General features: G+C 35.8%; 1 pseudogene; it reads left to right on the top strand.

Moving 5' to 3' along the window:
* Positions 1-24,824, top strand: part of LOC149549455 (dihydroceramide fatty acyl 2-hydroxylase FAH2 pseudogene) — a 92,436-nt pseudogene extending 67,612 nt beyond the window's left edge.
* The last annotated feature ends 640 nt before the right edge of the window (positions 24,825-25,464 follow it).

The raw sequence follows: 25,464 nt of genomic DNA, 5'->3' as shown, positions 1-25,464 counted from the left end.
TTGGGAAAAACCATCAAATGGTAATCCACTAGCTTCTAAAATATGGCATCCAAGGGTTTTTGAAAGATAGTGAATTTGTATTTTGGTTATAATCATGATTGTAGTTGTTATTGTTGTTATTGCGAGGAAAGAATTGTGTCTGATTGTGAGATTGTTGGTTAATTCTAATTCTGATTGTGACTATTTGAATTGTTTCCATTATGATAGTTGTTGTTTCTTCCTTGAAGGTTTTGTACACTATTGACATCGGTGACACCATCATGGGTAACACATTTGTTTTTGGACAAAAATTTGATTTTCTATTTTTGTTTGTGTCATTTTTTGAGGATGAAGAGCTATAATGTTAAATGGAACCCTTGTCTAAGAGTCTATTCTCAATTTTCTTGCCTTTCTTGACTAATGTAGAGAAGTCTTCAAAACTAGCCATCTTCATTTGGAAAGACGTCTCTAGGATCAAATTCTTGATAAATATGTCTACAAGGTGGGAATCTTCAATTTTTTATGGAATGCAATTACCAAGATGCCACCACCATTGTAGAAAATTGGCAAATGTTTCATCATTTTATTGTTTTATGTTGCAAAAATCACTTAATGAGGCATGATGTTCAATGTTGTAGGAATACTATGCTATGAATTTCCTCGTCAAGTCATTGAAAGAGGTGATGGAACCTCTAGGTAAGTTCATTAGCCATTCAAGTGTGGGGCCACCAAGGCTTCTCATGAAGAGCCTCTTAAGATAATCCTCATTATAGGCCACCTCTTTTCATAAGACAAAAAATTCATTGAGATGTGTGATAGGACATGTTCCTCCCATGTATTTGTAGAATATAGGAATCTCAAAATTTGGTGGAAATGGTATCATGTTGATGGATCTATCAAATAGAAAGGGACAAATTTCCTCAAAAGAGAAATCCTTCACCTCTTTATTGTTCATATTATGGAAAACATTTTGAAGTTCATGCAACTATTGGGCTAGATCTTGGTTTGGTTGGATTTGTGATTGTTGGGAATTGATGAACCTACCTCCAAAGTTGTATGGATTCCCAAACATATTATGAGGTAGTGGTGCGCCACTTTGGCCAATGCATTGATACATAGTCATTGGGATTGGCATAGATGTTTTCATCATATTTGTTAGCATTTTCAAGTAGGAGGAATATATCAGTTGTGTTAGGACTACCATTTTTTTAATAGATACTTGCCCAATGTTTAAGCATCCTACATCTGGACCTATCAAGGTTGACTACGGAATGCTAGCATGTGTTGTTGTGTTGGGCATAGCACTAATGATTTGTTGAATATGTTTTGCACTTAATTTGAACATGGGTTGTGTTGAAGTTGATTTAGGTATGGAAGTATTTCTTACCACAAGTTATTTTTCCTTGCCAGGTGTTTGGGCTATGTTTGGAGCAGGAAACACAGGAGCACCATCCTTGGTAATTTGTCCAAACAAAGTTCTCTCATCAAAACTTGTAGGGACATTAGCACAATCTTTAACCAGTTTTAGGAAGATAGCATTCTTGTTCACCCTAATAGATTTTTCCAACATTTCTAAGTTGTACTGGTCTGCAAGGAATGTTTGAACATCACTAGGGATGTCATTGTTCTTAGTGGGATCTTCATCTTGGTATACTTTGTCCTCATCATCTGTGTTACTCCCTAGAGTGGTGTTTTGAAAAGGATTCTTTGGTTTCTATGTAGGTGTTGAGCTAGGCATGCCCAAGTTTATACTAGGGAGAAATGTGTTTCCCAATGAAGTTGATCATAGAGGAAAAGGATTCTCCATCTCTTGTTGTCTTAGTGATTCCAATAAATGAGACATAGGGTTAAATGTGAGTCTTTCAGATCGTGTTTGTATCATAAAATTGTGACCAAAAAAAAGGGTGGAAGATTATAAAAGAAGGAGATGTGAGAGAGAAACTAAACCTTATATGATTAAAAAAAAAAAAAACTAAATGTAAATAAAAGACCTTGTTGATTTGACAAACCAAGTGTGATATAGGATAAAAGTATCTTTCTCCTACCAAAGATGGACAAGTGACCTTTGGGTAAGATAGGATACCAAATAGATTACTTAATATTTGGAGATGGACTAGTGATCCCAAATGAGTGATTTCAACTATGATAAATGTTTGCTTGTGGATAAAGGTCTAGTGTTGTAATCTCATAAGTTTTGTAACTAAGATGTTCTTAGGCCGAAAGATTAAAGTCCAAATGATCAAGCTCTCTAGAGGAAATTTTACAAATGGAAGACTAGAAATTGTGGAAATGGATTGATGCGGAAAATGAGTGTTAACTTAATCATCTCTCACTGAAAAAAAAAATCTTGGGTTTACTCTAGGGAAAATAGAACAATTTCAAAGTTTACCATTGTATAAGATTTTTTCATAATGGCCCTATTCAGCTTCTTCCTTCTTGATGTCTTTGATAGCACATCAAAATTGTTTATCCCTATGTGCTAGGCTTTTCCTTTCCTTGTAGGAAAATGTTTTGAATAATTTCACCTTCTTAAGTTTGACTTTTTTTAGACATGGCATGAACAAAATAACCCCAATTACAAGGCCAAGCACAAGAACCTTATAAAAAATATTGTGAATATCAAAACCCAATGAATTTCAAATGCTAGACCAAGTATAAGGACTCATGGAAACAAGTGTAAGTCAAGAGGACCTATTATATACAAGAAAACCTAACCTATTGAGAGAATGCATAAACAAGAAAAATTAGTTGCGCATGTATATCAAAAATTTAAATGAGATTGAGATACAGCTATCTATACTTGAGTTTTACAACTTGATGCAACTAAAATGAAAAGTCCTCATACAACCTCAAAGAAACTCAACAAAGGGCACACATGGGAGGCCTTGTTGGTGTGCTTTAGATTGGAGGGATGTGGATGTACTCTCCCCAAACACAACTATGAATGAATCCCTTCAAACTGATACAAATAAATGCAAGTATGCAAATGTGAAGCTATAATAAAATGTACATGAAATGCCTTCAAATAATGGCTATAAGCAAGCCACCCTCAAAGGATTCCATGTATGTGAATGTGGATGAAATGCAATGGAGAAAGAAACCTAATGATATCATATTACCATGAATCTAATGCAAAATCTAGAAATCTAAGCAATGTAAACAACCACCAAAGATTAGCACAAAATCTCTAAGAACTCAAAAGCTAAACTAGCATGATAACAATGCAAGAGGGAGATGAAAAATGCTTGAGACAAGGGCTCTATTTATAGCTTTGAGAGAGGCCTTAGGTATGTTGCATCTATGTGGCATCCACATGGGTGCCACAAGGGAGACACAGGGATTAAAAGACAAAGTCATGCAAAAGTCAAAACTACCCTTTATGATTAAGAGGCTCAAGGTTTGCTCACACATGTGTGAGCAACCTTGGGGGAAAGAGCAGGGGACAAAGGTGTAAGAGGTGTAAATGAAGTGTAATCTTTATTGGATCATGAGCTTCTCACACATGTGTGAGAAAACACTTAGGAGCTAAAAAGGTTATTTAAAGAGGTTTAGGATAATAAAGTGGGATTAAGTAGTGGGTAGGTTTAGAAGGGTAAGAGTGATGGGTGTAGACTATGTTTTAGGATGGGATTAGGATTAAGTTAAATAAGATTTATTACTAAAGTGGAGGGAATTAAATAAATTAGAATTTATTTAAACAGAGATTTATCTAGCACTATGTATTAAATGAATTTAATACATTAGAGGGGAATTATTTAAATTAAATTTAAATACATTAGGAAATAAACATATTTAATTAAATAAGTAGAAGAATATGACAAATATAATTAATAATTATAATGTCACAAGAAATATTAAATAAATTAATATAGCATTTGGGATGATTTTAAGCATCTAGATTTTGCCCCTCTTTGATGTGATGTTGGAATGACATTATATCAAAGAAAAGAAAATATAGGTTTCCCTAGAGGAGATAGTAGTGTTAAGAAGTGTGTCATAGTGATGATAGGGGAGGAGGGTGCCCCTCATGAAAATAGCGCAAAAAATAAATTTTGTGCAATTTTTGCGAAAAGGTCTTTAGAAGAAAAGAAATGGTAGGAAAAAGGCATAGATGAACATTTTGCATGACTTGGGGATAAATAGGGGTCAGCATGGCCAAAGAAATGGTACAGGCTCAAAAAGGGACCTTGGAGGGGATGATTGGGGGTGAACAAAGTAGGATGCCCCAAGCTGAGATAAGCAAAAAGAGCATGAGAGAGATGATATTTTTGACCATTGCATGTTTATGTTATAGATGGTGATAGTGACATTTTAGTCAATGGATCTCTATCTAGTGATGATGATGGTAGGGGAGAAACTGACTGAGGTAAAGTGGGGTCAAGTGAGATTATGTGGTTTGGAGCATGTCCATGATTGGTCAAATCTGAGGGCACACTTAGCATAGCTATCAGCACTGATAGAGCAATGGCATATACCAATGTTGAGCTTCCATCTACCTACTAGAGAGGTGAAAGTCACTCTACTAGATGTATGGTGGATTCTTCAAGTGTCAATCTATCGGAGATATCTAGAGTATGTACTAGAGGGCACATATCCCTATCTATGAGAGTACTTTGGGTACTAATGATAGAGGCTACCAATCTAGAGATCATGGTTGGGATGGAGAGAGGCATTAGAGCAAAGGTTGCCATGACTTGCTCTTTATCTAGATTCACTCATATGGAGGATGACACCGAAATATACTGGCCATGGGTTCCCAATTGCTTGGACACAAATGTTGAGCACTCTATTATAGGATGATGGTGCAATTTTCTACTAGGGTCAAACTATCTTGGCTGAGTTGTACCATGATCTGCACATGTGCACCTATAGGACACAGTGGACCATAGGTCTAGCTTTGACACTACTAATGGTATGGTCATGGGAGCATATGGGTGTGACACACCCTATCATGAGGCAAGAGACCTGACAATTTGGGGAGCTATATGCATGTCAATATAGGCCACCAATCTAGTACACCTCAACTAAGTCAATCAAATTTTGGAGGAGATGTCTAGATGAGATCATTATGTTTGACTGGACACCATACAATGACCGTGAGTGATGGGGGTGTTACTACTAGTAGGGGGAGAGGATGATAGTGAGGATTAGCTCTACCTCCCCTGCACATAGATAGATTGTTGACTGATTAGTCCAACCATGTACATCATCATGAGATATATCTCTCTAGGGTGTAGCAATAGTTTGGGCACATTCAGGATGTTGTGCCAAAAAAAAATTTATATCTAATGGTATCCCTAGAGTATGGGAGATTATGGGGTCATGGGACTACTCTGAAATTAGCTAGGATGTTATGGTAGGGAATGTAGCCAGTGCCTTAGGTGCATAGATAGGATCAGGGAGATGCAGGGATGACACCCACCTACACAGTGGTGGATGGCCCATCAACCAGTGTGACTCACAATACTAGGAATGCCACCACCAATAGAGCAAGTATAAAGTGAGGGGGATGGAGCAAGGGATGGGGGATAGGCAGTGGTGGTATGACCACTAGGGCAAGGGGAACAACAAGGTCCTTGAGGGTGTAGAGTCTTTCAGAGGAGAGGACCACCAGGGCCATAGGAGCCATAGGTACAAGCAGCACAGGGGCCACAAGTACATGCACCATAGAGGTCATAAGGACCACCTCAGCTACATGATGTAGATATAGTGAGGGCTAAGTAGGACAACCTCTAGATAGAGGTTTCTCATCTACGAGGGGAGGTACAGGAGGAGTGAGCTAGGGCAGATAGTGCTCAGGAGGCTTTGGCAATATTGCAAGCTAGGATAGATGAAAGAGAGTTTAGCAATTTTACCATGCATGTTAGGATAGATGAGGCAGTTGAGCTAGACATGCTATGATAGGAGGTGGCTACCCTTTGGGTAGAGAGGGAGACATAATAGAGGTAGATGGATGAGTATCATAGTCAATGTGATATCACCTAATAGATGGTATAGCCTGGGGTGAAAATGGTTGTTATGCAAGAGGCCATGATAGCACACAAACATAAGGCATGGGTCATGCTAGAGGCAGCCTAGTATAGGTCTTTAAATCATGATGTTGTGTCAACAGATTAGTGTCAACCAAATTTTTGAGATGTGTCTAGCTCATGGACTATAGGTGGCCGCCAGAGGTCAAAGGCATCGGTTGGATAGGGTAAGCCTCCATGAAGAGGGGGTACAAGAGGGGATGAGCCCTCATAGCTAGCTCCATGATTTCTACTATGAGATATTTTGACACAGTGATGTAGATGTAGCGAGTTTTTTGATGATGCATTATGCACAGTATACTACATGATTCTTTTTGTATATGGATTGTATATAGACACTATTTTTTGATATATATGACATGATTCAATGAGCATATCTGTGTATGGATGATTTTTGCTTATGCATGTGATGTTTATGATGTTGTTATTGACATTGTGATGTAGGATGTGTGTGATGTTATGTTTCCAATGATGTATATATGATGATTAATGTGTGGATGATGCAGGTCCTATGGCGATATATGAGATGTATGCATTTTGTTATTTTATATGTATGGATTTACTATATGCTTTATGAGATGTATCTTGATGTATATGTCACTAAATGTAATGGCTATAATGTATGTATGTAATGGATTAATGTGATGAATAATGAGATCTAATAATGAAAAAAATGCCTAAAGCAATGAGTGTATTATATGACAATGAATGTACCATAAATGAAAATGTTAGTAACAAAAAAGGACACTAATCATGAATGCAAAGTGAAATGATGCAAACTTAAGTGTAAATATGAAATATGCAACTATAATATGAATGAACCTAATGAATGGACATGTGTCAAACTTTACACTCGTAGGAATCAAGTAGCTTAGCATAGGAGGCGGAATAAAAATAACCTTTGTCTCAAGTAGGGCGTAATGAAATCCTATACTACATGAATCCTAAATACATGATACCAAGGGATTTAGTTGTGTTTATATCAGAGAGCACACCCTAGTTTGATTTTGTAAAAGGATTTATGCACCATATTTTATTGAAGTATAGATGACAAAGTTCCTTCACATGGACTAGACTCTCAATAAAATAGATTCTTTAGGATGATAAATGTAGTTTGCATATTTGTGATGGAAAAAATGTCATATACACCTTGGAGAGGTCTAGGCACATCCAAAGTCTTTTTAGGGATCTTTGGTGGAACATGTGCTAACCCATAGCCCCTAGTGAGCAATGCATAACCATAACTTGAAACTATCATACATGTACTAAAGCATAAAAAAAAATCATACCACAAATGACACGTGTAGTCAGTTGGAGCCATTTAGATGATACCAAAATATGGAAGATCAAGGCACACCATAAAAGGCTACTACTAACACAAAATAAAATCAACCAAAAAGAGACTGCATGACCAAGTGGTCATTTAGTCCAGAGTTCTTGCCAAGAACGTGAAGTCCCAAAGATGAAGGTTGTAATGCCATGTATAGGAAGGATTCATCCTATGAAAGTGTGTTTCTCTGATGTTGTCAAAAATATTTTTTGGCAAGGGCTATGAAAAGAATAATTGTCTCAAACTGTTAAGTCTCAAATGGTGATTTTGTTTAGGTTATGTTGCAATCACTATTGTGGGAAAAAGCTCAGCATAATGGGATCAAGACAAACACTCGATGGGAAAATGCCTTGCAGACTAGAGGTTTTTTTTTTTTTAAATGGGAGTGAAGTGATGCCTTGCAGACAAGAGGTCTTTGATCAGATGCATGAAAAGAGTAAGTTAGATAAGACTTCTACACAAAGGTGGGATGAAATGGTGGAATGTGCTGAAGGGAAATGAGCCATATAGATAATTGACCAAAATACTCTTTTTTTTAAAAAAAAATTCTTTTTAGTCATTTCTTCAAGAACATTTTACAAATTTTTTTGGATTTTTTAATTTTTTTGATTTTTTTGTATTTTTGTGGAACTATAACAACACCGTATAGGAACTGTAGAACTCGGCCATAGAACCTCTTGAGATGTTGGATATTTATAGGCTGAGGGAGTGGATATCCCACTCAAGTGGCAATCTAATATGCCCCAAAACCATATTTGGCTATAATGATAAATAGACCAAGACAATTAGGTTCAAATTTTCCTTTCCTTTCATGGTGTAGGAGGTTCCTCATGTTATGTTGCAAAACTAAATCACCCACCTCAAATTCTTGAGGGCTAACTTTTCAGTGAAACTAAAGTTAAAGGCCATTTTGACACACGCAAAGGTCGTTCAGGGCATTGAGGCATCTCTCGTTGAGGAGTTGCAGCTCTTGCAAGCAAGCAACTCAGTATTCTTCTTCAAACATCAGATTTGTGAGAGAGATTCCAAGGGAAGGGAGCTCAATTTTGATGGGTAAGATAGCTTTACAACCATAAAGAAGGGAAAATGGAGTGGCTCCTATGGGGGTATGGAAAGAGGAATGGTAGGCCCAAAGGGTAGGAGTGACTTGGAGGTGCCAGTCATGACCAGCTACATCAACAATTTTCTTTAGGATTTTTAAAATGGTTTTATTGGTTGCTTCATCTTGGCCATTGCCTTGGGGGAAGTATTTGGTGGAAAAATGTTGGGTGATTTTGAATTTCCTACACAATGTGGCAACTTCCTAATTTTTGAAAGGAGTTTCATTATCAGTCATGATGTCTTGAGGTATATTGAAATGACAAATAATGTAGTTCAAGATGAACTTTGAAACCTATTTTTCAACGGTGTAGGCTAATGGGATAGCCTCAACCCACTTTGTGAAGTATTCAGTGGTGGTAATAATATACTTGTGGCCATTTACAAAATTTGGATATATTTGACCAACAATATTGAATCCCTAGTGGGAAAAGGGCCATAGTGTGATGGTGGGTTGACGGTCTTGGGTGGGGGCATATATCAAATTTCCATGTTGTTGACAAGGAACACATCTTTTCACAAAATGATATACATCCACTTCCATAGTAGGCCAATAGTAAACCCTTCTAAGGAGCTTTTTGGCTAATGTAAGGCCACTAGAATGGGCACCACAAATTCCTTGGTGAACCTCTTCTAACACCATTTGAGCTTCATCTGAACTAAGATATCGGAGGAGGGTTCCATCAAAGTGTTTTCAGAAAAGTGTATCACTTAGGATAGCATATCGGGTAGTGTGACGGATTAAGGTTTTTCTTTGATTCATGGAAAGGGCTATGGGATTGTTTTGTGATGGAGGTAAGAAAAAATTTTAGAGTACCATGGAGACTCAAGACCAAAAATCTCACACAACAACTCTAATTCAGGTTATTCATAAGCAGGAAGAAAAAGATTCTCAACAAGAAACTCACACTTAGGACTATACTCAGGAATGATGATCATGGAGGCAATGATGACCATGGAATCTATTGCTTTGTTATTAGCCCTTGGTATCTACTAAAATACTATCTCAATGAAGTGTTATTTAAGATCTTCAACTATTCGACGATATATCAAAAAAAAAATCTTTTTTTTGGTATTCATCTGTGACATGTTTAATGACCAATTGAGAGTCTCCAAAGACAAGAAGGCTCTTAATATTCCATATGATAGCTTGACAGAGCCCTATTACCAATCCTTCATACTCAACTATGTTGTTTCTCCAAGGGAATGCAATTTTAAAAGACTTAGGAATGAGGTCTCTTTGCAGTGTAACAAACAAAATTTCTGCCCCCGATCCCTTTTGTGTGAAGGAACCATCAAAAAATAGCTTATATTATGTACTAAGGGTAACAGTCATAATTGTGTCATCTAGAAAATATGCTATAATAGGATGGTCTCCTTGAAGAGGAGTTTTAGCAAGTTGGTCTGCAATTACTTGTCCCTTAATAGCCTCGCAATCCTTATAGACAATGCTGAATTCACTTAAAATGAAGACCCATTTTGCAACTTGACCAGTGAGGAAAGCTTTTGATAGAAAATATTTGAGTGGATCTATCTTGCCAATGAGATGTGTAGAGTGATTAAGCATATAATGGCATAGTTTCTGCGTGCAAAAGACTACCGCCAAACAAGCTTGCTCAATAGTAGTGTAGTTCAACTCATAGCCAACTAATTTTCAACAAAGATAGTAAATGTATAGAATCAACGATGGTCCTACAATGCAAGGGACTAAAACTAGTGGATTAGCCAAGTATAATTTAACTTGCTCAAATGCTTTCTAACATTGGCAATCCCATTGAAACTTAATATCTTTTCAAAGAAAATGTTGGACTGTAACCTTCCTTAAAAACTATGGAGTTGTTTCAATGGAGGGGGTGGAGGCATTTCCATGATGGATTTCACTTTGGTGGGATCTACCTCAATGCCTCTTCTTGACACTATATCCTAACAACTTGCCTAATTTGACCCCAAAAACACACTTCTTTGGATTTAGGTGCACTTTATATTTCTCCAACCTTTCAAAAATGGTGGTGAGCACATCAATGTGGGAATCATGTGTCTTAGATTTTCCTAGAATGTCAACAGCATAGTCCTTCACTTTGACATTTAGAAGATCACGGAAGATTGTAGTCATTGCGCATTGATAGGTGGCACCATCATTTTTCAATCCAAAAGGCATGACTTGGTAACAAAAGGTTCCCCATGGGGTAGTAAATGTCATTTTATGTCAATCTTCTTCTATAATTTTGATCTGATTGTAGCCAAACAAACCATCCATTAAAGACAACATTTCATGTTTGGCAGTCAAATCCACTATGATGTCTATGTTAGGAAGTGGAAAATCATCCTTAGGACATGCGAGGTTTAAATCTCAAAAATTTGAACAAATGCAGATACCCCCAAATGCTTTCCTTACAGGAAAAATGTTGGAAATCCACTCAAGATAATCAATAGGTTGAACGAATTTTGCCTCTAGCATTTTCAATAGTTCTACTTTGACCAAAATTGCTACCTTAGGATGCATCTTGCACAACTTTTGTTTCATAGGTTTAATCTTTGGATCTACTGCTAAGTGATGCACAGCTAAATCTATGTCTAAACTAGGCATGTCTTTGTATGTCCATGTAAAATTGGTTTTCCTTTTTGTAGGAACTCAGTAATCACTTTTTGTTCTTTGAGACTTAAGGTTTTTTACACTCTTCTTATTTTAATCTTTTATATTTCAAAATTAAAATTGAAAGTGGCAATGTAGGTGATTTGTGGATTATTTACCCTTCCTAAGTTAACTAGAATTGTGTCCTCATTCAATATAGATGACTTTTTTGGTGGTAAAAATATGAACAACAAGTCAATCTCTCCCTCTTCTAGTGCCTCTAGGAGGTTTTCACCAGAAGATGCACCCTTTATTTTTTCTTTTTCTTCATCCAAAAGTGCTCCAAAAGAGTTTTCACTAGAGGATGTTTCTTTTATTTTTCTATTTTTCTTTTCTTTTTCACTTTTGCAACTAAGAGAGTTGACTTGGATACCAAAGTAGGCTTCCTCATTGTATTGGGTCTCATGTTCATAATCTTAGAGATTCTTAAGGCCAAAGAGTGCCATCACTACTTCATTAGAGTTACAGATATCAAGAACTGGTGGTGTGTCATTAAGGTCCCAATCTATCATGTCAGGGTTGGTGAGGGGTAATTTAGTAGATGAAAGGTAGGCTATGGTAATGACATGGACATAATTGTCTAGGTCATCCTCAATGTATTGGAAGGGTACTTCAAAGAAATTCTCCTCCTTAGTCTTAGAATCATGTTCAACCATACAATAGTTGCCAGCAAAGGACACCTTGGGTTTAATGGAGCCCAATCCATATCCTTTAGGATATCTATTAGCCTAAGGGGTTGTCTAATTCTATCTTCTTTAGGTCGAAGGCCAGTTCCATGATATCCCATGTTTTCAATGAGTGGAGGAGCCTTGACATACTTATCTTTACGAAATTCCACATGATCATCTTTTCCATCAAAATATGGCGAATCTAAGATATTGGACTCCATGTGTTCATCACTAAGTGAACCCCAATGTTTGAATGTTGTCTAATTAACATGCATAGTACCCTTATTTGTAGAAGGTGGTATTTTGGAAGGTTTTCCAAAGGATTAGGGGGACAGCGGTAGTTTGCCAACACACAAGGCATTTTCAAACTTATACTCTCCCATTCCTTGATCAGCAAAAGTAACCTTCTTCACTGTAGTATTGACCTCAATATCTTCAACCTTCTCTTTTCCTTCACGAGAACTAGAATAAATATTGGGTAACACTGTTACTATTATAGAAGGTGATTCTGTTATTGTGAGAGGTCTAGGTATAACCTTAGCAAACTCACTAATTGGAAAAATATTGGTTGAGGCACCCTCCAATCTCTTACAAAAAGAAAAAAGTAAAGGATCACCTGGAATTGTGACCTCCCTTCCTTGGTGGGTAAATTTCAAGCATTGATGATATGTAGATGGTACTGCTTCTAGTGTATGTATACAACTTTGACCAAAGCAATATGTTATGTGGTAAGTCCAAATCTAGGATATGGCATTTAGTATTTATTACAGTTGGCCCAACCTTTAGTGGTAGCATGATAACTCCTTTTGATTCTCTTTCTCTTTCATCATATGCTTTGATTGTGATCCTTTTATTGATATCTATGAGGTCTTCTCGAAGCCCCAAGAAATGGATCATCTTCAATGTATAAAGGTTCAAACTGGATCCATTATCTATAAGGACTCATTTTATTTTATGTTATTGTATAAGAACTTCAATGTGGAGCAACAAATTGTGTTGTTGATTAGGTCCTTGGAAATATTTATCTATGAAGACAAGGTGTTGTTGTATGGCAAGCTTTCCAATCATGGAAGTGAATTGGGATGCATTAATATTTTCAAGTACACAAGACCTAAAAGAGCAATCTCTAAAATCTCTTTGTGGATGGGTGAGGTGGTGAGAAGTTCTAGAATGGATATTTGTGTAGGATTTTTCCCTAACTGGGATAATACATCATAGCAAGAAGCAGGTCATTATGAAGTGGATGGCACAATAGGCACATGTGGAACTAATGGATTAGTGGGGTTGGGAGGGATAGCTTACAAAGTGATTCTTCCCCACTAAGTGGTTGCATCACAATCAGTTTCTTATAAGACAAGGGTATTTATGTGAGTGTCCTCTTCTTCAATGTGGCCACACATGGAATCAAAACCACATATATCATTTTTTTCTATTTTACCACTCAAGGAGTCAAATCTTGATATGTGGTTAGTAGAACAGTCGTAGTGGAGTGCATTTGATGTGGAAACTTGGTTTACATTGTTTGTACTATTGTCATTGTTGTGGTCAAGGAATGGCTTTTGAAATATCTTCAATTTAGTATTTTTAGAGGGTGGTCCTCCTTCAACCTCAATTTCCCCATCATCAACAAGATTTTGGATGAAGACTTTGAGTTTTATAGACTTGTTTGTGTCATGTCCTTTGATGCAATTATATTTTCAATATTCATATTCCCTATACCATTTCAATTTGGGTTGTTTTCAATAAAGGGTCGCGTGTTGGGGAATACCATAAAATTGTGATCCACTAGTTTTTGGAATATGGCATCGAAGGGTTTAGGAAAGTTAGTGAACTTCCTCTTTTGATCATAGTCACGGTTATGATTTTTGTTGGTATTGTTGTTGTTGTGAGGAAAAATTTGTGTTTGATTACGAGATTGCTGATTATTCTAATTGTCATTTTGATTATGTTTGTCATGGTTTGAATTGTTGTTGTTTTAGTTACAATAGTTGTTGTTGTTGTTCGCACCTTGGAGGTTTTGTACACTTTTAACATCAATGACATCATCGTGAGTAATACCTTTGTTTTGGGATAGAAACTTGGGTTTGCTATTGTTGTTCATGTCATTTTTTGAGGATGAAGAGCTATAATGTTTAATGGAACCCTTATCTAAGAGTCCATTTTCAATGTTCTTGCCTTTCTTGACTAATGTGGAAAAGTCTTCAGGACTAGCCATCTTCATTTGGAAAGACATATCTAGTATTAAATTCTTGATAAATATGTCCACAAAGTTGGAATCCTCAATTTTTTATGGCATGTGATTACCAAGATGCCTCCACTATTGTAGAAAGTTGTCAAATGTTTCACCATTTTGTTGTTTCGTGTTGCACAAATCACTCAATGAGGCATGATGTTCAATATTGTAAGAGTATTGTGCTACAAATTTTCCTATCAAATCATTGAAGGAAGTGATGGAACCCTTGGGTAAGTTCATTAACTAATCATGTGCAGGACCTCCAAGACTTCATGTGAAGAGCTTCTTAAGATAATCCTCACTATAGGCTACTTGTTGATATAAAACACAAAATTCCTTGAGATGTGTGACAAGACATGTTTCTCCTATGTATTTGTCAAATTTAGGAATCTCAAAGTTTGGTGGAAATAGCATCATGTTAATGGATTTTATCAAATGGAAAGGGACAAATTTCTTCAAAAGAGAAATCCTTCACCCCTTTGTTGCTCATGTTATGGACCAAATTTTGAAGTTCATGCAACTACTGGACTAGATCTTGGTCTGGTTGCATTTGTGATTTTTGGGAATCGATGAACCCACCTCCCAAATTGTATGGAGTCCCAAGTGTATTATGAAGTGGTGGAAGTGGTAGTGCTCTACTTTGGCCAATGTATTGATATATAGTTGTGGGCATTGGCATAGATGTTTTTATCATACTTGTTGGCATTTGTAAATAAGAGGAATATATTGGTTGTGTTGGAATTGCCATATGTTGTGTAGATACTTGCCCAATGTTTAAGAATCCTATAGTTGGACCTATCAAGGTTGACTAAGGAATACTAGAATGTGTAGTAGTGTTGGGCATAGCACTAATGATTTGTTGAATATGTTCCTCACTCAATTGGAATGTAGGTTGTGTTGAAACACTTGATGTAGGTATGGAACTAGATCTTACCATAGGTTCTTTATCCTTGCAAAAAATTTTGGGCTATGCGTGAAGTTGTCAACATGGAAGCACCATCCTTGGTAATTTTTCTAAACAAATTACTCTCATCAAAACTTGTAGGGACATTATCATCATCTTTAACTAGGTTTAGGAAGATCTCAGTTTTGTTTTCCCTAATAATCTTTTCCAACATTTCCAAGTTGTATGGATCCGCAAGAAATGTTTGGCCAATACTAGGGATATTATCATTATCAATGGGATCCTCATCTTGGTACACTTCTTCATCATCATGTGAATCACTCCCTAGAGTGGTGTTCTGAAAAATATTCTTTGGTTCTTGTGTAGATGTTGAGCTAGGCATACCAAAGTTTTTACTAGTGGGAAATGTGCTCCCCAATGAAACTAATCATGGCAGAAAAGGATTCTCCATCTCTTGTTGTCTTAATGATTCCAACAAATGAGACATAGGGTTAAATGTGAATCTGTTGGATCATGTTTGTACCATACAATTGTGATCAAACCATTGGATGGAAGGTTGTGGAAGAAGATTAAAATGTGAGAGAGAAACTAAACCTTGTATAATAAAAGGGGAAACAACCTAAATCTAAACCAAGGATCTTGTTGATTTGGAAAAACAAGTGTGATGTAGGATAAAAAGTATCTTTCTCCTACCAAAGATGGGCAAGTGATCTTTGGGCAAGATAGGACACCAAATAGATTACTCACTATTTGGAGATAGATTTGTGATCCCAAATGAGTGAGTGCAACTATAATAATTTTTTTCTTATGGATAAAGGTATAGTGTTTTAATCTTGAAAGTTTGTGATTAAGACGTTCTTATGGACAAAAGATTAATGCTCAAATGGTCAAGCTCTCTAGAGAAAATTTTGCGAATGTAAGACTAGGAACTTTGAAAATGGGTTGATGTGGAAAATAAGGGTGATATGGTCACTATGTGGATACTCAATCTTCTTTCACTGCGAACAAAAATCTTGGGTTCACTCTTGGGAAAGCAGGCCAATTTTGAAGTTTACCATTGTATAAGATTATATTGTGATGGTCATGTTCAGCTTCCTCCTTCTTGATGTCTTTGATAGTATATTGAAATTATTTATCATTGTGCGCTAGGTTTTTTCTTTCCTTGTACACAAAGGGCTTGGATAATTTTACCTCCTTAGGTCTAACTTTTTCAGTCATGGCAGGAACAAAATAAACCTAGTTACAAGACCAAGTATGAAAATTTTACAAATAAGCTTGTGAGTAAAAGACCCAATGAATTTCAAATGCTAGACCAAATGTAAGAACTCATGAAAATAACCATAGGTCAAGAGGACCCACTTACAACAATTTTATTTATTGAATGTTTAGCTCACCATTTCACTCATTTTTTAACATATTTGATGTTTGGTATTGGTTTTGAATGTTTAAACAATCAAGCATGCTAAACACATCAACAATCCTAATAAGGCTACCACAAGGATGTACAAAGATTATCTAGAGGTCATCCTCAATATACACAAGGTATGTGAGGCCCAAATCTATAGATGAAAAAAATAGTGCCACATAGCCAAGAGGAGATGGTAACCCAAATCTCCACCTTCACTTCCCAAAGGTATAAAGTTCTTTGGGGCTTAGCCAAGAGTGAAAAAATTTGCTTCCAAGAGAGGTGTCTTTCGATTCACCCCCTGATTCTTAAACTCCACTAGAACACTAGAGCTAAGGTCATCCCAAGGGGTGATGAAATCCCCAAGTAGGCCTCCTAAAAAAATATAAACAATACCACTTATTTCTTGTGCACTCAAGATCACTTGAAGGTGCGAGAGGAGAGAATATGTAAGTGGCCTCGGGGTTCAAAAGACACTTTTTCTTTTCTAATGAATCTTAGATTTTCTGCCTACTTTGAAGACACTCATGTTTAAGCATGCATTAATCTTTCTAACTTGACAATGTCGTCAACATTATAAAAGTGAGGATTCATCAACATAAAGTAAATCGACCATCTTCAACATAAGAAAAATGCTGAAAATAAAAAAATTCTTTTAAGTCATTCAAGATTGAGTGAATTCATTTTAAGCACCAAATCCAAATATTTCATAGCAAGCTTCTTTGACCTTAGGCATTGAAGAGTGTATTCACTATCTAAACATTCATTCCGATGAAAACATGGAAATTTCCTTAAGGCACTCAAGATTGGGTTTGATTACTCTACACATGCATTCCAATGAGAAACTTGTTCATCCATTAAAGCATCAAGAGTTCGTTTGAGCATCATTCATTCCAATGAAATACGTGTAAATTTTCTTAGATCATTCAAGAGTGTGTAATGTTTTACCTTAATGCATTCAAGAGTGTATTTGGATTTTAATATTAGTTGTAACATGCATTCCAAGGAAAAATTATTAGTTCATACAAGTTCATTCACCATTTAAATCCTGCAAGTGATTAAAATCACTACAAATTGCCCCAAGTGATTAAAATCACTATAAACCCCTAAGTGATTAAAATAACTACAAATTTCCAAGTGATTAGAATCACTAAAGATATCCCAAAGCTTGTCTCTTGCATGAAAATTAGATTAGAAATCCTTGTTAATCAACTAAACAATGAGTTAAGCATTAAAAAAATATGACTCAATTCAGTTAAAAACCAGAGATGATAGACACCAGGCATAGATGATAGAACTACACAAACACCAGAACCACAGACAATAGGACACAAGGATGTACATTTTATTTTGTATTGGCAATTTTACAGTCAAGATGATAAAACCTAATCATGGACACCAAATTTCAAAGACGATAGAGTTCTGAGTAGATACAGGAGATACTAACTAGCATAGATGATAGGATTCTAAGTGTAGACAATAGTAGATATATCAAAAATGATAGAACTAGGTTAATATCATAGACAATAGCTTAATAAAATAGATAGTTTCCTACCACCCACTATGCAAACGATAGGATAGTAATAATCAGAGATGATAAACAAAGATTTGGAGATGCCAAAATGGTAATGGAGACAATAAAATATCGCTTGTTTGTAGGATTAAACAAGTTTTTTAACTAACAAGTGTAGAAGACAATCTGTGGAGATGTTGATCTGTGGGGATGCTAATCTATGCAAATGAAAGAACGTCTTCCCAGATGACATTGCGTCCTAGCGAAGATGATAGTACATAGATTTTTGCAGTGAGTTAATAGTTTTTGATGGAATTTGAAGGTGAAAAAAGGGACGTAGGTCCCACCAAGGTGCCTAAATGTATACAAGAAAACCTAACCTATCAGGAGCACACGTAAACAAGCAAAGTTATTTGCACATGTATATCAAAAAATTTAATGAGATTGAAATACAACTATCTATACTTGAGTTTTACAACTTGATGCAACCGAAATGAAAAGTCCTCATGTAACCTCAAAGTAACTCAACAAAGGGAACCCATGAGAGGCCTTCTTGGTGTACTTTAGATTGGAGGGATGTGGATGTGCTCTCCCCAAACACAACTATGAATGAATCTCTTCAAACCAATACAAATGAATGCAAGTATACAAATGTGAAGCTACACTAAAATGTACGTGAAATGCCTTCAAATAATGGCTATAAGTAAGCCACCCTCAAAGGATTCCATGGATGTGAATGTGGATGAAATGCAATGGAGAAAGAAACCTAACAATATCATACTACCATGAATCTGATACAAAATCTAGAAATCTAAGCAATGCAAACAAGTACCAAAGGTTAGCTCTAAGCATAAAATCTCTAAGAACTCAAAAGCTAAACTACCATGATAACAATGCAAATGAGGGAGATGAAAAATGCTTGAGACAATGGCTCTATTTATATGTTTGAGAGAGGCCTTGGGGATGTGGCATCTATGTGGCATCTACATAGGTGCCACAATGGAGACACATAGATTAAAGGACAAAGCCATGCAAAAGTGAAAACTAGCCTTGATGATTGAGAGACTCAAGGTTTGCTCACACATGCACGGGCAACCTTGGGGGAAGGAGTGGGGGACAAAGGTGTAAGAGGTGTAAATAAAGTGAAAGCTTTATTGGATCATGATCTTCTCACACATATGTGAGAAAACACTTAGGAGCTAAAAAGGTGATTTAAAGAGGTTTAGGATAATAAAGTGGGATTAAGTAGTGGGTAGGTTTAGAAGGGTGAGAGTGATGGGTGTAGACTAGGTTTTAGGATGAGATTAGGATCAAGTTAAACAAGATTTAACTTAATCATAGGATTAAATAATTTAATCAATTGGACGGAATTAAATATATTTTATTTTATTTAAAAGGGGATTTATGGAGCACTATGTATTAAATGAATTTAATATATTAGAGGGAAAGTATTTAAATTAAATTTCAATACATTAGGAAGTGAACCTATTTAATTAAATAAGTAGAAGAAATATGAAAAATATAATTAATTAATAAATATTTAATTATAATATCACAAGAAATATTAAATAAATTAATATAGTGTTTGGGATGATTTTAAGCATCTACACCTACTTACAACCATTTTGCTCGCTAAATACTCAGTTCACCATTTTACTCATTTTTAGATCTATTTGATGTTTTGTATTAGTTTTGGATGTTTAAACACTCAAGCACACTAAACACATCAATAATCCTAACAAGGCTACAACTAGGATGTACAAAGATCAACTAGAGGGCATCCTTGATATACACAAGGTACATGAGGCCCAAATTTGTAGATGAAAGAAAATAGTACCACACAGTCAATAGGAGACAGTAACCCAAATCTCTACCTTCACTTCCCAAAGGTATAAAGTTATTTGGGGCTTAGCCAAGAGTGAAACAATTTTACTTCCAAGAGAGGTGTCTTTCGATAGACCTCCCAATATTTATACTCCACCAAAACATTGGAGTTGAGGTTGTCCTAAGGGGTGATGAAATCTCCAAGCAAGCCTCCTAAAATAAAAACAAGACCACTTATTTCTTGTGCACTCAAGATCACCCAAAGGTGTGAGAGTAGAGAATACATAAGTGGCCTCGAAGTTTAAAAGATGCTTCTTCTTTTCCAATGAATCTTTACATTTTCTATCTACTCTTGAAGATACTCATGTTTAAGCATACATTGTTCTTTCCAATTTGAGAATGTCGTCGACATAATATAAGAAAGGATTCATCAACAAAAGTAAATCAATCATCATTAACATAAGAAAACAGTTGAAAGTAGAATAAATTCCCATTTTAAGCACCAAGTCCAAATATTTCATAGCAAGCTTCTTTGTCCCTTAAGCATTCAAGATTGTATGAGCATGTTTTAAACCCAAATTGAAATATTTCATCACATTCTTCTTTGATCCTTAAACATTCAAGAGCATATTTGCTATCTGAACCATTCATTCCAATGAAAAGCATGTCCATTCCTTAAGGCACTCAAGATTGCATTTTTCTACTCTACACATCCATTCTAATGAAAAGCTTGTCCATTCCTTAAGGCATTCAAGACTATTTGAACAACATTCATTCCAATAAAATATGTGCAAATTTCCTCAAAACTTCCAAGAGTGTATTTGTAATATTACCTTTAAATGAATTAAAGAGTTTGTTTGGATTTAAGTTTTAGTTGCACCATGCATTCCAAGGACAAGTGATTAGTTCATACAAGTTCATTTATCATTTGAATCTTACAAGTAATTAAAATCACTATAAATCTCCCAAGTGATTAAAATCACTATAAGTTTCTCAAGTGATTAAAATCATTAAAAATACTCCAAGGTTTGTCTCCTACAATAAAACTTAGATTAGAAATCCTTATATGTCAAATAATTAGTAAGTTAAGCATAAAAAACATAACTTAATCTGCAAATAATCAAAGATGACATAGTACATGCAGAGACAACAAACAATAGAGATGAAAAAACTTGCAAATAACATAACACAAAAAAATATGGTAAACTTTCACTTTCACCTTGTAGTCACAAATGATAGATTAGCATCGCAAGACACCAAAATTTAGAGATGACAAAACATTAAAAATATTGACTTCTCACCACCCATAGCATAGACAATAAAACACTAGACTCAAAGATGACAAATTATTGAAATGACATGTTTAAATCTGCCAAAAATGTAGACCACAGTTGAAGACTCTATGAATATTTGGCTGCCCACAACAAAGATGACATAATGGTTTGAAAATTGAAGATGACAATTTATAAATACCATTGGTTTTCTTGTCACCCTCTATGTAAATAACAGAAGGGTAAATTTCAAAAATGATAATGGAAGTCATAGATATGTCAAAACATAATAGAGATGATAGAATAGGAGATGTTTGAGGATTGAATGATTTTGCAAAACTATCACAGGTGGAGATGCCAAATAGTGGAGATACTGATCTACAGAGATGATGATGTGTATTCACAGATGATACTGAGTCCTAACAGAGATGACAGTTCACAATTTTTTGACAAGTTCTAAGTTTTGACTAAATTCAAAAATGGAAGAGGGTCATTAGTCCCACCAGCATGCCAAAATGTATATGTGAAAAATCTACCTATTAGGAGCACACTCAAACAAGGAAAAGTTAGTTGTACATGTTCATATAAGTAAGATTCAAGCAATAAAACAACTAAACCACTTGTATTTTACTAAGCTAAACAGCCACTTGTATTTTACTAAGCTAAACAACCAACAAATATAATTCCCATGGAACCTTGGAGCAGCTCAATAAGGGCACCCAATGTGAACCTTGTTGATGTGCTCTAGTTAGAGGAATGTGCATGTGCTCTCCCAAACACAATGATTTGAATCTCAAAGTGATTGAAATGCAATGCAAGATGAGATATGAATCTAACTATGATGAGTGAGGGATGCTTCAAGAGGGAGCTATGGAAGAATCCATTCTCAAAACATCCTAAGAAGTGGAGGTGAATACAAGAAAACAAACTAAACTATCAATGCAAGAATGAGATATAACAATTGCCAAAGGGTTATAAAATTGCATAAAAATCACTAAAAGATTTAGAATTATTCTAGCATGATAACAATGTAAATGAGAGAGATGAGAAATGCTTGAGACAAGGGCTCTATTTATAGGCTTGGGAGAGGCCTTGGAGAGGTGTCATCTATGTGGCATCCACATAGGTTCCACAAGGGAGACACATGGGCCAAGGGGACAAGCCATGCAAAGGTCAACTTAAGCCTTTTTGGTGAAAGGGATGGCTCAAGGTTTGCTCACACATGTGTGAGAAACTTTGGAGAAAGGAAAGGGGGATAAATGTGTAAGAGGGTAAAAAATTTTGAATAAAATAATCAAATAGAATCTTTCTTCGATCTTGAGTTGCTCACACATGTGAGAAAAAACACTTAGGGGGAAAATGTGTTTAGGAAGGTGTTTAGGATTAATTAAGTGGAATTAATTAATGGGTAGGCTTAGAAGGATGAGAGTTGTTATGTTCAAGCTAGGTCATCCAAGGAGTGAACAAGGGAATTGCCTTAAAGGCTTGACAAGACCTTGGTCCTCACCTTTTAAATGGATATCTTTCATCCCTCACCATTCCTATATGCTATATCATACCACAGTCCTCGAAACATCATGGTGGGGTCTCATAGCTTGATAAAACCTAAACCCAAGAGTTGTTATATATCCCTCTTGTCTTAGGACTCAACCCTACCCTCTTACCCACCTAGTTTCTTACTAATTAACATAATCTTGGGATCATTTTAGAATTGTCACTTATTAATGATATGCCTTACTAGAGTACTCAAATATTGTAGTGGGGTCCCATTGCTCGATAAGCCTAAACCCAAGAGTGGAGTACATACCCCTCTTGCCTTAGGGATCAGCCCTGTTAGAAGTTGTAATCTTTCCTTGGTGTGTTTATAAACCAAGGTTAGACCTCCTTTATTCATTATTATAATATATTAGGATATAAGCCAAGGTATCCTAATATATTTCTTTTTTTTCCTTTTTCCACTACATCTTATTTTTTCATCTAGTGGAATATGTGAGGACAAATATATATTGTAATTTCTAATTTTAGATTATTCCTCCTTAAGAGGAATCTCACACTTGGCCTCACACACTTATGAATGGTGGCATTCATAGACATGGGAGTTACATTCCAACTCCTCTCTCTCATCTCTATTTAAGAGATGACCCTCCTCTCTCATTCAACAACAATGAGGTTTCTTCCTCTTCTCAATTATTGTATGAGCATTGCTCTCTATCTCTCTCTCTCCTCCTTCTTAGGCTTTTGATGCCTCATTCATAATATCACAAGGGGTTTTCTTTGCTTTCCCCTTTCCAAATATCTTGTCTCATGGTGTTGGAGCTTGAAGCTTTCTCTCTCCTATTTTATGGCAATATCTTTTCATGCATTTACCCACTTAGATTCTTTCCTGGTATTGCTTATTTACAGATTTCTTGTTCCATTTCTAACATGGTATCAGAGCAGTTTAATCTTTGTTTTGAGTGTTTGCATGAAGGTACGATTTGAAGGAGACTCTTGAGAGAGATTTCACTAATTTCTTCTTTAATCTTCTTAAAGATGGAAGAAATTGGATTTTTTTTTGAGTTTGGCTGGTTTACCGCCAAACCCCATTAACTTCTGTTTGCTCTAATTTGTGTAGGTTACTTCTTATTTTCTATTAGTTTTCATCTAACTCCTTTGGAAGGCTTGCCACCAAAGCATTTACAGTTTGTTTTCTAAAATTTTTTGCTTAAGATATGGCTCTCTGACTATATATTGTGCATCTTATGGATTTTGTCTTCTTTCCCATGAACTACTCAACTGGATGTTGGTTTTATTTATTTGGCAGAGGTATCTTTGTACGTTTTTTAATTGCTTAATCATTACTTTTATTTCTGCATGCACTGTGTTTTCTATCATTGCTCTTGGAATCGACCTTTTGGCCTTTTTTTTTTTTTCCTCATTGAACTCCTCCAGATCGGGTTTCCGACTTGAATCTTTATTGAAACCGTAGAGGTAGAATTCAAGGCCTATTTCCTAATCGAAACCCTCTAGATTGGGTTTCCTGTCTGAATCTTCATTTAAATTCTCCTATTTTGGTTTCTGGCCTGGATCTCTACTGAAATCCTCGGGTTCGGGTCCGAGTTCTTGGACTAATGTTTTGCTTTCTTCAAGCCAAATATTCCAGACAATAGAACGCATGCTGCCTGCTCTGGTGGCAAACCTCTTTTAATGGAAATTAATAAAGTCAGACATACAACAGGAAACCATACTAGAGTTATAACCCACCATGCAGTACGGGTGAGGAACTCCCAGAAGTTGCTTTCAAAAAACGAGGACCCTCCTTGCTAACAATTGGCTGATGTACCCATTCCTGATACGTGTCACCTAAATGGCCAACCTGAAAAACAAGAGGCTTGTTCAGGTCAACTGAATATGCTTTGACAGTCATTTTCCCTCACCTTAGCACACTGCTTCAAAATATGGACAATTCAAATTGCAGGCAAAGAGCTGCAATACAGTCTGCACCGGTTCCTTTTCCATATCAAGACAAGTAGTTATTGGGGAAATACTCTGCATTATCTGCTCCATGGATGCCATCACAAGCACCCAATGGATGGCTTATGACTTGTTTTCCCACCTGCAGCAATGGCAATACTATTAATTTCGTTTTGGTGCCTGGTGAAACTGGTAACCCCTTACGCTGTTGCACCTACTGTTTTGGGTGGAGGACTGCTTGGATATGTGATGTATGATGTTACCCATTATTATTTACATCATGGACAGCCTTCTCAAAATTTGGCACGTGGACTTAAGAAATATCATTTGAATCATCATTTCAAGAACCAGACAAGTGGGTTTGGAATTACGTCATCTCTTTGGGACAGGGTGTTTGATACACTTCCTCCCAAGAAGGCATGAGAAAGTTGAGATCGGTTTTCCTATTTGCTACTGGTGATAACTGATAGTGTATTTTTTATAGTTGGCAGCTATAACATATCTTTACTATTCTGAAAACTATTATTTTTAGTAACGTTTTCCTATCTTTTCATGCAAGATTCTTTTTCTTTTTTTAGCCCTTGACAGAAGCATCATTTATTTTTATTATTGCCTTTTGCCAACCTATTTTTTGCATGTAATCATTCATTGTTAGATAAGTGCAATATTCTCTCATTACAAGCTTTTATTCAAACCTTTTTTAGAAAAGTTTCTTAACTCTTTTTAGTATATTCTTATCTGCCAGATCTGACCTCTATCATTAATTACTAAGTTTTTTTTTAGTTATATCTTTCTTAATGTTTTATTTCAAAAAAAGTTTCTTTTTGAATCACTTTCCATCATGAAGGCATAGTATGAGAAAAATGGGGAGATCTTTTCTTGCCCCATGACTTTATGTTCTTATTACTTCAAAGTTATATTTTTGAACCAAGGTAAATATTGTGACTTTTTATAAATTGTGACTTTCCAAAATATTAAGTATGGAAAGGTGATTATTTTCTTTAACCAATCTATGTTCGTATATTTATTTGAGTATATATGGGGGCCCACATATATGCCCAGATAAATATATAATTTATGACTATAATGATTCAAAAATTAATATATATACCTTTGCAAAATGAA

Source organism: Cupressus sempervirens, chromosome 7 (genome assembly GCF_028749045.1).
Source record: "Cupressus sempervirens isolate cs-2001-9-10 chromosome 7, ASM2874904v1, whole genome shotgun sequence".
Lineage (NCBI taxonomy): Eukaryota > Viridiplantae > Streptophyta > Pinopsida > Cupressales > Cupressaceae > Cupressus > Cupressus sempervirens.
Note: the sequence above shows the minus strand (reverse complement) of the source record. Positions and strands in the feature narration are given on the sequence as shown.